Source organism: Cupressus sempervirens, chromosome 6, assembly GCF_028749045.1.
Source record: "Cupressus sempervirens isolate cs-2001-9-10 chromosome 6, ASM2874904v1, whole genome shotgun sequence".
In the NCBI taxonomy this organism is placed as follows: Eukaryota; Viridiplantae; Streptophyta; class Pinopsida; order Cupressales; family Cupressaceae; genus Cupressus; species Cupressus sempervirens.
The window spans coordinates 286,717,985-286,730,067 of record NC_143123.1 but is presented as its reverse complement, the minus strand read 5'-3'; the positions used below and the strand labels follow the sequence as shown (position 1 = coordinate 286,730,067).

General features: G+C 33.5%; 1 pseudogene; it reads left to right on the top strand.

Moving 5' to 3' along the window:
* Nucleotides 1-10,896: 10,896 nt before the first annotated feature.
* LOC149552334 (serine carboxypeptidase 1 pseudogene) lies at nucleotides 10,897-11,567 on the top strand (annotated as a pseudogene).
* Nucleotides 11,568-12,083: the final 516 nt, after the last annotated feature.

The window sequence follows — 12,083 nt, the reverse complement described above, 5'->3', positions numbered from 1 at the left end:
CATGAAACCACAAGTTTAAACCAAATAAAAGCAACAAGGTTTTACAAGGACCTAGAACATAGAGTTTTAAACAAGCTGGAAAACAAAAAGCAAAACTAGAAAAACCACACGGACCAGAAGCTAGCACACTAGCACCCACAACCAACACCTACAACAGCTCTTTGATGATATACGCCACCTCTTTACCTGCTTCTATCATATTTTGGATAATTGTAATTGAAGCTAAAGAAGGAGCCTCCATGAGCTTTTATTAGGTTTGTTATTTTGTCTATGTTAGTGAGTTGTATAAGTTAAACAAATATAGTTTCTGATTATGAGATTGATGATGGATAAATATAAGCAAATAAACAAATGATGATTAATTCTTGAATGAGATGTACGTATGATAAAAGGAAAAAAATTAATACCATAAATAATGGAGAAGACTAAGTAGTAGACTTCCATTAACAAAAAGTGGTAGTGAATTGACTTCCTCAAAAAGTGGTGCATTTTGTCCTCTGATTTTTCATTTTTGTCAATTTCAACTCTACATCAATTCATATTAGTCATTTTTATCATCTTTTTAGTGACAAATTCTTACAACTTAGGTATTCTTCCACTTCTCTCATTTACATATTAAAATGGAACATATCTTATTCTCATTAAGAGCTTGAGTCAACCATTGAGCTTGGTGGAGGTATCTTTTTTTCCTAATGTGCAAATTGTGAAGTGGGGAGTAATTTACATCATAACATTGCTTCTAGTTTCCTATTATACATTTTGGTGAGCCTGGCTTATTTCATTTTCCTTTTGATTTGATGTTGGATCCCCTTTATGTGCTTATAGGCTCACCTATTGTATATTTTAGTCAACCCAACTTACTACATTTTCATTATAATTTGGTGTCTTGATATACTTTTTGGGCATTCCATTTACATTACCCCTTTGAATTAACTATGGAACTTTCTAAGTTGGATTGGTATGTCATAACCTATGCGATTACATCATTCTTACTTCTTTTTATCAAACGAATGAAGTGAATCATAATTTATGCCATTTCATTATATTAATATTCCTTCATGGTTTTCTTACATTGGCAATATGAGATTAGTCAATATCTTGTAAAAGTTGTCAATCCAACTTCATGAAGTCAAGATCACTTACATACAAAGATACCTGTCATCGATAAGAATGGAATAACATAGAAAGGATTTGGGCTCTAAACATATGAAATATTATATTATCAGATTAAACAAATATAAATGGATTTATGATGGATAATAAAGTATAAAATGATCAATCCTTATAAAGGAGCTTTGGTAATCTAGAATAAGAAACCCATAAAAGCGATCCTTTAATTTTAATAATTATTAAATGTCACTAATACATAGTGATATCTTAAGAGAGAAGTAAAATTAACTTAATGATCAAGTCAAGATGACTTAATAATTAAGTTATTCTTGTTGGAAATATAGATGGAGTAACTGGTGGGGGGTGAATCAGTTACCACAAAAACAAATCCACAGATCCCTTAGATGTCTTATAAACTAGTTATTGTTGTCACTCGGTAGCTACAGTGTATGTTAACTTATTAGTAATCTTTAAGCATTCACAGTGATTAACATGCAACCATAAAAGAAATAACATGAACACATGAGACACCAAATTTAACATGGAAACTCAATATGGGAAAAACCACCAAGTAACTAGCTATTGATTTTCACTCTTCAAAGTGAGCCCTGTTAGGAGCCAACCCTGTTAAAGGTTACAAAACACACTATTAGGTGTGACCTTGTTAGAGGATTTAATCACCTTGCTAGGAGTGGTCTTGCTAAAGGACTTTAGGACAATTCAATAGAACTGTCACCTTGTTAGAGGGTTTACGAAATGGTTATTAAACCAACTCTATTAACAGATTTAGAGATCATTGCTACAATGGTGAGAAAGTAACAATGAATTGGCCTGAATGAGATGCAACTGAATTATTGATATAGATCTATGTTCTGCTTTACTAGATCCTCTTCTGATTGAATACAACTTTGTTTCTCCTCAAGGATATCTTATCCTTCTTCAAAATTCACTCACACTTTCCTCTTCACACAATCAACACACTTGCATGCTCGCTCATTACACTTTACAATTCACAACTTGACCTTTTATTTATACCTTACAAATTGTCAAGTCGACTCATTTACAAGTTACATTTATCAATAATCATTACATCAGTTAACTACAATTATTACAAGAAATAATTAAACTTTGTTTCCCAAATCAATGAAATCCTTCATTGACTGACCATGCTCAGTAAACACTAATCCATAAATGATTTCCAGTGTTAACCAACAAAAGCTCGATGAACACTGTGAACTCTGCAAAATCTTTTGGAGACCGAGTGAACTCGGTAAACACTTTCCTTTGCTAACCTTGTGAGCTCGGTTACCACTAAATTCTTCGACGCCTGAGTGAGCTCAATAGAAACTGTTTCCATAGAGTAATTTCTAGGAATGCTCGGTAGACTCTGAAATTTGCTTTGCTAACCAACTGAGCTCGGTAGACTCTGTTTGCCAACAGATATGACATTTGTGTAACATCAAAGACAACACACAATTGAACAATTGTATCCAACGATCTCCCTCTTTGGCATTGATGGCAACACAACATGTCATAGCATAAAGAAATTTGAGAACAAGTCTTTTTTTGACAGAACATTTCTCCCTCTTAGATTTTATGCCACAAACTTCTTTAATGCAGTATTCTCCCTCTATGAAAAAATTACATAGCTTCTTTTCTAAAGAGCAAACTCTCCATAAAAAAATTCAAATTTCAAAAAGATATAATAGTAAACTCTCCCTCTTTGACGACACATGCCAAAGACAACACATACTAAATGAATATCAATGTACCTTGAGTACTAATTCACATGCAATGTTTCCATGTCTATGTTGCATCAATTGATAGATCTTCAACTTGCTTCCTGTTGATGCATCACTAAAACTTTATTTTAGTGAGCTTCAGATAGGGGAATGACTCCTAGCTTACCTCTTAGATACAAGAATGCATCCTTAGGTAATGGCTTGGTGAATGTGTCAGCAATTTGTTCTTTTGTATGGACATATTCCAATCTAATCTCCTTATCTTGCACAAATTCTCTGACAAAGTGATGCTTTATTGCAATGTGCTTGGTTATTGAATGCATCACTAGATTCTTTGATATGTTGATTGAACTTGTATTATCACAAAACATAACAACTAGTTCTTTGATTTCAACTTTCATGCCTCCCAACAACTGTTTGAACCAAACAATATTAGAACAGTTTATTGTTGCAGCAACATACTCTATTTCTGCTATAGATTGGGATGTACAATTTTGTTTTTTACTTGTCCAAGATACCAACCTCTTTCCAAGAAAGAATGCTCCACCACTTGTACTCTTTCTATCATCAATATTTCTTGCCCAATCAGCATCAGTAAACACTTTTAAATCCAAATTTTCTCCAAATTTGTACCACAATCCATAATCTTTGGTGCCTTTCAAGTATCTCAAGATCCTTTTGATTGCCATCATGTGATTTTCTCTTGGTTTTGCTAAAAATCTTGCTACAATACCAACTGCAAGAGCAATATCAAGCCTTGTATGAACTACATACTACAACTTTCCAATCATTAATCTATATAAGATCTGATCTACCTCTTTTGATTCATCATCCTTAGTAAGCTTTAGTCTAGTACACATGGGAGTTCCAACTGGTTTACAATCTTCCATACCATACTTTTTAAGTATCTCCTTGATGTATTTAGATTGAGTAATGTAGATATCATTCTTGCTCTGCTGAATTTGAAGACCAACAAAGAATTTAATCTCACCAAACATAGACATTTCAAATTCCTTGTTCATTTGTTTTGAAAACTCTTTGCATAGATCATCATTCCCTGTAAACAAAGTATCATCCACAATTTTTTTTGCCAAAACAATCTTGTTATCTGGTCCTTCCTTGATGTACAAGCTACTGTTATTAATAGTTCTCTAAAAACCAATCTAAATAAGACAGTTATGCAATCTTTCATACCATGCTCTAGGGGCTTGTTTTAGACCATACAATGCTTTGTGTAATTTGCAGATCATGTCCTTCTTGTCTGGATCAACAACACCTTCAAGTTGTTCAATGTAGGCTTCTTCATCCAGAATATCATTAAGAAATGTTGATTTGACATCCATATGATATACCTTAAATCTTTTATTTGCAGCATATGCAAGTAAGGTCCTGACACCTTCTTGTTGTACACCTTCTAGTCTTACAATAGGAGCAAAATTCTCTCTATAGTCTATTCCTTCTTCTTGAGAGTAGCCTTTACATACCAGTCTAGCTTTGTTCCTTGATACCTTACCATATTCATTCAACTTATTTTTGAATACCCACTTAATTCCAATCACATTTTTATCTTTAGGCCTGGGTACAAGGGTCCATGTTTTGTTCTTCTCTATTTTCTCTATCTCTTTGTTCATAGCCTCAATCCAACTTTCATTTTCCAATGCATCTTTGACATTTATAGGTTCAAAATCAACAAGTAAACAAGTACCTTTTAGCTTACTTCTTGTCATAGTACCTTCAAATTTGTCTCCAATAATCTGATCTGGTGCATGATGTCTCCTGACATACTTGGCCAATACAGGTTCCTTGCCTTTTGAATGAATTACATTATCGTCCTCTTGCACTTCAACTTCAGGTTTTGGTTGCTCTGGCTCAGTAGGCATTAGCTCGGTAGCTTCAAACTATGACTTGGGTCCTTGTGACTCGGTTGGAACTTCTTGCAACTCGGTGACTGAAGAGTCGGGAGTAGAAGTTTCCTGATTGACAGATGTATTTGGCACTGTATTAGGTTTGATGAAAACAAATCTCATGTAATCTTTTGATTCCTTTTTGCTTTCTTCTTCAGTCTTTTCTACAAACTCATCAACTTTCGCATGTGCACTTTCTATGACTTTGTGAGTAGATAAATTCAAACATCTATACGCCTTACTCTTGCAAGAACATCCCAAAAATATGCCTTCATCACCTTTCACATCAAATTTTCTTTTTCTAGATTCTTTCAAAATATAACATTTGCTTCCAAATACTTTGAGGTAACTTACATTGGGTTTATAGCCATACCATAACTCATAGGGGTTTTTGAATGAGTCCTTCAGCTATACTCGGTTCAAGGTATGAACTGTAGTGTTGATAGCTTCCTTCTAGTATTTGATAGCAATGTTCTTTTCAATCATTAGAGTTCTTGCACAATCCATGATGGATATGTTCCTCCTTTCAGCTATTCCATTCTGCTCGAGAGTTCCAAGAGTTGATACCTGTCTTTTGATTCCTCTTTCAATGCAAAAGTTATTGAATTCATGGGAGATGAATTCACCACCTCTATCTGACCTCAAGCATTTCAATTTTTTCCCTGTTTCCTTTTCTACTCTAGCCAAATACCATTTGAACTTCTCAAATGCTTCTGACTTCTCTCTTATATACATTATAGTCATCATTCTAGAGTAGTCATCAACAAAAAGAATGAAGAACTTTTCACCAGTATAGCTCTCAATTCCAATAGGTCCACACAAATCAATATGCACAATTTCTAATATTTCTTCAGACTAATAGTTTTTACTTATAAAGCTAGTCTTTCCCATCTTACCAATCTGACAATTCTTGCATAGGCCAACATCAGGTTTCTTTATACTAGGAATGCCTCTTACTTTCCTGAATTTGCTTATTTTCACCAAGTTATCAAAATTCATATGACATAACCTTCTGTGCCATAACCAACTTTCTTCAACTTGAGCAATAAAAAATGAGCATTCACCAAGTTCAAGATAGAACAAGTTACCTTTTCTTTGTATGCCCGATCCAATCAGCTTTCCTTTGTCATCCAACAGTCTTGCCTTTGCATGCATGAATTCCACTTTGAATCCAATATTGATTAGTTGTGCCACACTCAACAAATTGTGTTTTAGTCCTTCAACCCAATAGGCATTATCACATAGAAACTCTTTGGTTAGTGAGATTATTCCTCTTCCTTTTATGCAACAAGGTTCATTATTACCAAACCTCACACTACCACCATCATAGTCTTCAAAATGTTCAAACTTTGTTTTGTCACCAGTCATATGATGAGAACAACCACTATCTATGATCCATGTATCATTTTTGCTCACATGAGAGATAAGTTCCATCTTATCTTCTTCATCATTATCAGATTCATCTTTCACAACAATGTAAACAATTTCATCTTCACTATTATTAGAATCCTTAGAATCTTTAGCCATGAAACATGTTTTCTTACCTTTGTCCTCGAATGATTTGAAGTCTTTCTTGCCATCACCCTTGTGACCTTTCTTCTCATCCTTTTTTTGCTTATTTGGGCACCTAGCAGTAATATGACCAATTTCCTCACATGAAAAATAGATCAGAGGAACCTTACCTTTGTATTTTCCTTTGCCTCTAGAATATTTCCTTGCAAGTAGAGCTTCAACCACCTCAAGATCACTGTTAGAAATATGTTTTAATTCTTCTTTACTTTCTAACTGAGAATCCTTTATCTTCTTTCCCTTTTCTTTGAGTGAAAGCTTGGCTTCAAATGTTGATTCAATGTTCTTGGAAGCCCATACATAGTTGTCATAGTTATCCAGCTCAAATGTAGTCAATCTACCTACCATGGCCTCTAAATTTATCTTATGATTTGCTTTACATCTTCTTTCTTGAATTGCATAAATGGGAAGCAATGTTCTAAGAGCTTTACTTACAACTGTTTCTTCTTTGTTATCTCCTCCAGAAGCTTTAATTGCACTAATGCTTTCTTTGACTCTTTCAACATATTTAGCAATGTTCTCGTCCTCATCTGATCAAATTGTCCTCTTAGACTTTATGCTTTGGCTCTCCTCACATTATCATCACCTCCATAGATATCTTTCAGCTTGTTCCACATAGCAAAGGCAATTTTGCAATCCTTGATATCATCAAATTCTTCATAGCTTAGGGCGAATGCAATGTCTATCATAATGGTGTTATGAGTCTTCTTCTCAGCAATGTCATTGATAGATAGTGTACCAAAAGGAGTTACATATTCTTCATCAAGTTATTTCAATCTTGTATCTCTAATGAAAGCCAGATGGAGTTTCATGAGACCTTGCCATGCTAAAAAGTTATCCCTATTAAGCCTTGGAATTTCCCTCTTGTAAGATGTCTTGATCTTTAACTTAGATCCTTAAAATCCTTCCTGCAAGCACCAAATGCTCTGATACCAATTGTTGGAAATATAGATGGAGTAACTAAGAGGGGGGGGTGTGAATCAATTACCACAAAAACAAATCCACAGATCCCTTAGATGTCTTATAAACTAATTACTGTTGTCACTCGATAGCTACAATGTATGTTAACTTATTACTGATATTTAAGCATTCACAGTGATTAACATGCAACCATAAAAGAAATAACATGAACACATGAGACACCAGATTTAACGTAGAAACTCAATATGAAAAAAAACACCAAGTAACTAGCTACTGATTTTCACTCTTATAAAGTGAGCCCTGTTAGGAGCCAACCCTATTAAAGGTTACAAAACACACTATTAGGTGTAACCTTGTTAGAGGATTTAATCACCTTGCTAGAGGACTTTAGAAAATTCAATAGAACTGTCACCTTGTTAGAGGGTTTACAAAATGGTTATTAAACCAACTTTGTTAAGAGATTTAGAGATCAATACTACAATCGTGAAAAAGTAACAATGAATTGACCTGAATGAGATGCAACTGAATTACTGATACAGATCTATGTTCTACTTTACTAGATCCTCTTTTGATCGAATACAAATTTGTTACTCCTCAAGGATATCTGATCTTTCTTCAAAATTTTCTCACACTTTCCTCTTCACACAATCAACACACTTGCATGCTCGCTCATTACACTTTACAATTCACAACTTGACCTTTTATTTATACCTTACAAATTGTCAAGTCGACTAATTTACAAGTTACATTTATCAATAATCATTACATCAGTCAACTACAATTATTACATGAAATAATTAAACTTTGTTTCCCAAATCAATGAAATCCTTCATTGGCTGACCTTGCTCGGTAAACACTGATCCAGAAATGATTTCCAATGTTAACCAACTGAAGCTCGATGAACACTGCAAAATCCTTCGGAGACCAAGTGAACTCGGTAAACACTGACTTTCCTTTGCTAACCTTGTGAGCTTAGTTACCACTGACTTCTACCACTAAATTCTTTAATGCTCGAGCGAGCTCAGTAGAAACTATTTCCATAGAGTAATTTCTAGGAATGCTCGGTAGACTCTAGAATTTGCTTTGCTAACCAACTGAGCTCGGTAGAATCTGTCTGCCAACATATATGACATTTGTGTAACATCAAAGACAACACACAATTGAACAATTGTATCCAACAATTCTAACATATATCTCTTCCTTACAAGGTGTATTTATGTAGTGGCCACCCATAGTTTTCTTTCCAATTCATATTGTCAAACTCTTTTAGATTAGTTTTCATGCATTTGCTAGTATTCAAAGATGTTTGGTTCTGTAGTTGTATAACATTGTTTTATGTTTGGATTATATGTCATGAGTGATTGCATAGTTGAGACATTACTTGTGTTTATTTAATGATTATGATTGCTTTGTATTGATGATACTTTATATGCTCTTTGTTAGTGATTATAGATACTTTCATGATGATGTTGTATTATGTGCATTTAGATGATGATTACAATTACCTTCATGATGATGAGATTTATATGTCAGAAAATGATGTTATTTATATTTATAGTTTATTGGTTGTGCTTACCCTATATTTGCATGTGTATGGTGTACATGTGTATCTTACATTTATATTTGGTGTGCATGATATAGTTGGGGGGAGGGAGTCATAGCCACTTATGAGTCAGGATCTACACAATGTACCACTCCCCATCATATCTATTTAGTTAGATATATATTAGTACATGCTCATCTTTTATGCAGGTTTGCAAGTACCAGACATTGACTTTCCTAAATTACTAGGATGAGTGTGCCCTATCACAGTATCTCAATGGTAAGAGAGGGGAGATAATGTTTAGGTTTGAATCCCATCCGAAGTCTAATTATTGTCCTTAGAAGGACAAATATTTGACTAACCCATCCAAACCCATGAGTTAATCCTTGTGCATGTTGTTTAATTTTAGATTTTGGTTATTTTTCTTGTGTTGTAGCCATATGGTTTTGTGGTGTGTTTTATTTAATAAATAATTTAATTTTGACACTCAATTAATCAAATGATATTTGGATTATGAAATATTAATTTAATTTAAAATGGTATTAAGATACAATGATGTTTAATTAATAGAAAAATAATTTAATATGGTTATTTAATTTGTGGACTTAAAATAAAAGTCTAAATATAAAAGTTGAGAAAAGCCACTAAATAATAAATAATAAATAATAAATTGGTGCTTTGTGCATTATTATTTAATATATAATTAATCAAGAGTTGCACATAACTAGAGTGTTATGAATATTAAATATTAATTAAAATAATAATTGTGTTATTTTAAAAATGCATTTCATAGCTTTGAAGTGGATTAGTTTTCAAACCCTTATGGTTATGAAAGAGACAATTTAGATCTAGGGCACTTTTGTTGTCAAAAGTATCCATAGAGTCCAAGAAGCTATCAAACCCTAGATTCACTGGGATGGGAATGCTTTTTGTGATGGGCTTTCTATGAATCAACAAAATATATTGTGGTCTCTCTCTTTTTATGTTCAAGGCTTTCCTCTTGCAAAGCTTTCAGGGGTTAGTGCTATGCATTTTCACAAACATGGCATTTAGACCCTTTGGGATATTAATGGGATGATATGTAGGTCCAGTTTCATTCGACTCATCTAGATCTATAGACTTTTGACTTATTAGTCTCTACCTTACCTCTATATTTAATTCATAAGTTTGTGGTTACTTTTGTTTAAGCCTTGGTGGAAGAATTGGAAATGGTATATGTGTACTCCTCTCACTAGTTATAAGCCCAAGTTGGGTTATTATTGGTTGATATCTCATTTTCCTATGGTCACCACTCTTAATCAGTGATGGCATTTGAATTCTTCTTTGAGAACTTGGCGTCTTAGGTTCCTATTACTAAAGTTCTACACATGTTGAATTTTAGTTTAATAGTAACATTGCAGAAGAAAACATTCATTTTTTATTCATTTACATTTCATCATTTTGTGATCATATAAAAATCATGAGCAAGAGGAGATATAATGTTCATTGTATAAATCATCACTGATATGTACAATTTTCATTTTTACAAAGTATGAAATGAATATGAAAGTGTTGGAAATGAAATATCTCACACAAGTTGTGAGTCCAACTACTGTCTTTCACATATATTAAGAACAAGAAAAATACAACATATGAGAGAAGAGTCAGGGGTAACTAGTCATTGCCTTTCAAACTTTGATTGGTTAGTATTCTTTGTTGCTGCTCTTGGTCTAGCCCTCAATCCAATAAGCTCTTGTTTCTTCATGCGTCTGCATGGGAAAAAGTGGGGTTAGATCTTTTAAGATCTAAGCAATGACTGATTATCTACAACTATTTTACCCACACATGTAATATCTTTCCTATTCTGAATACATATAAAAATAGTAAATGCTCAAATAACAAAAAATCATAAAATATAATGTTAAAGGGACATATTATTCCTGATATGAAACCTTTCATTATAATCAAAGACAAGCATATTAGATGTAGATCATAGAAAGATAATTTTTGAGTGTCATGAGCCCATGCTCAAACCTCATGAAATACCATTAAAAGAGTGAGTTGCTGGGAAAAATAGAGCATTAAGGCAAAGAGCAATTGGAATTTTTGAAATAAATATCGATAAAGTATGACAACAGTATTATTGATGTATAGAAGTTTTATGGATTAATAAGTGGTTCATGTACTTGCATCCATGCTACTCATACAAGGTAAGGGAAGGAAATACAAAGCTATATTAGAATAAGGATAAAACTGAAGTATCATGAAAAACACTATGGAGGATACATAACATTAGATGAGGCTTATGAGGAGTATATGTATTATTATTTTCTTACATCATAAGGAAATCCAGCCAACAATCCTGTTGTCTTGTAGTTGAATGGTGGTCCAGGTTGCTCAGGCTTTAATGGTTATGTTTATGAGCACGGTCCTTTTAACTTTGAAGCTGGAAATTCTAGAAAGTTGGTCTCAAGTATCATCTATTTAGATTTTCCTTCTAGTTTTGTTTTCTATTTATACTCTACAATAGTCAATGACTATAATACTGGAGACTTTCAGACAGCTAAAGATACTCATGTTTTCCTTTTAAAGTGGTTTGAGGAATATTCATAGTTCCTTTCAAATCCATTCTTTATTGCTGGAGAATCATTTGCAGGGTTCTATGTTCCAACTCTGGCATCAGAAGTTTCTAAAGGAATTGCAGCCAGTGTAAAACCTATTCTTAATTCTCAGGGTTATGATGAGGGTTATGAGGACATCTATGGATTCAAGATTGGTAAAGAAGGTATTTCTTACTAATGACTGTAAATGGGAATGACAGGTTGTTAAGGCAATTTTGGCTTTGTTAGTGAATAGACACACGTCAAAGGGGGATATATTATTCTCATGTTTGAATAAGATTTATTGGGGTCATGGTATTTATAGAATAGAAAGAGCAAGTCAACATTCTACTTTGGAAAACACCCTTCCCTTCTTACATTGAGAGAGTGTGCTATGTTAGTCAGCATCATACCAACACTAGAACTTCTTTCTCCATATAAATATTTTAACATGGATTGACAAAGTCTTGATGTATTACTTAAAGACAACATTCAGCTTTGAACAAGGAGCAGCAGTTGTTATCAGGAAGGAAAGATATTTAAAAAAATTCCCTATACAGAAAGTATCAAGTGCTCAAATATGCTATAGCTAGAGAAAATGTGAAGTCAACTTTGAATAATCGTAGGTCTAAGACAATGCAAGTTCGTGTAATGGCTGGTAAGCAACAGAGCATCATAAATTATTGTCCACGCCTAGCTATGAAGACTAGCTCTT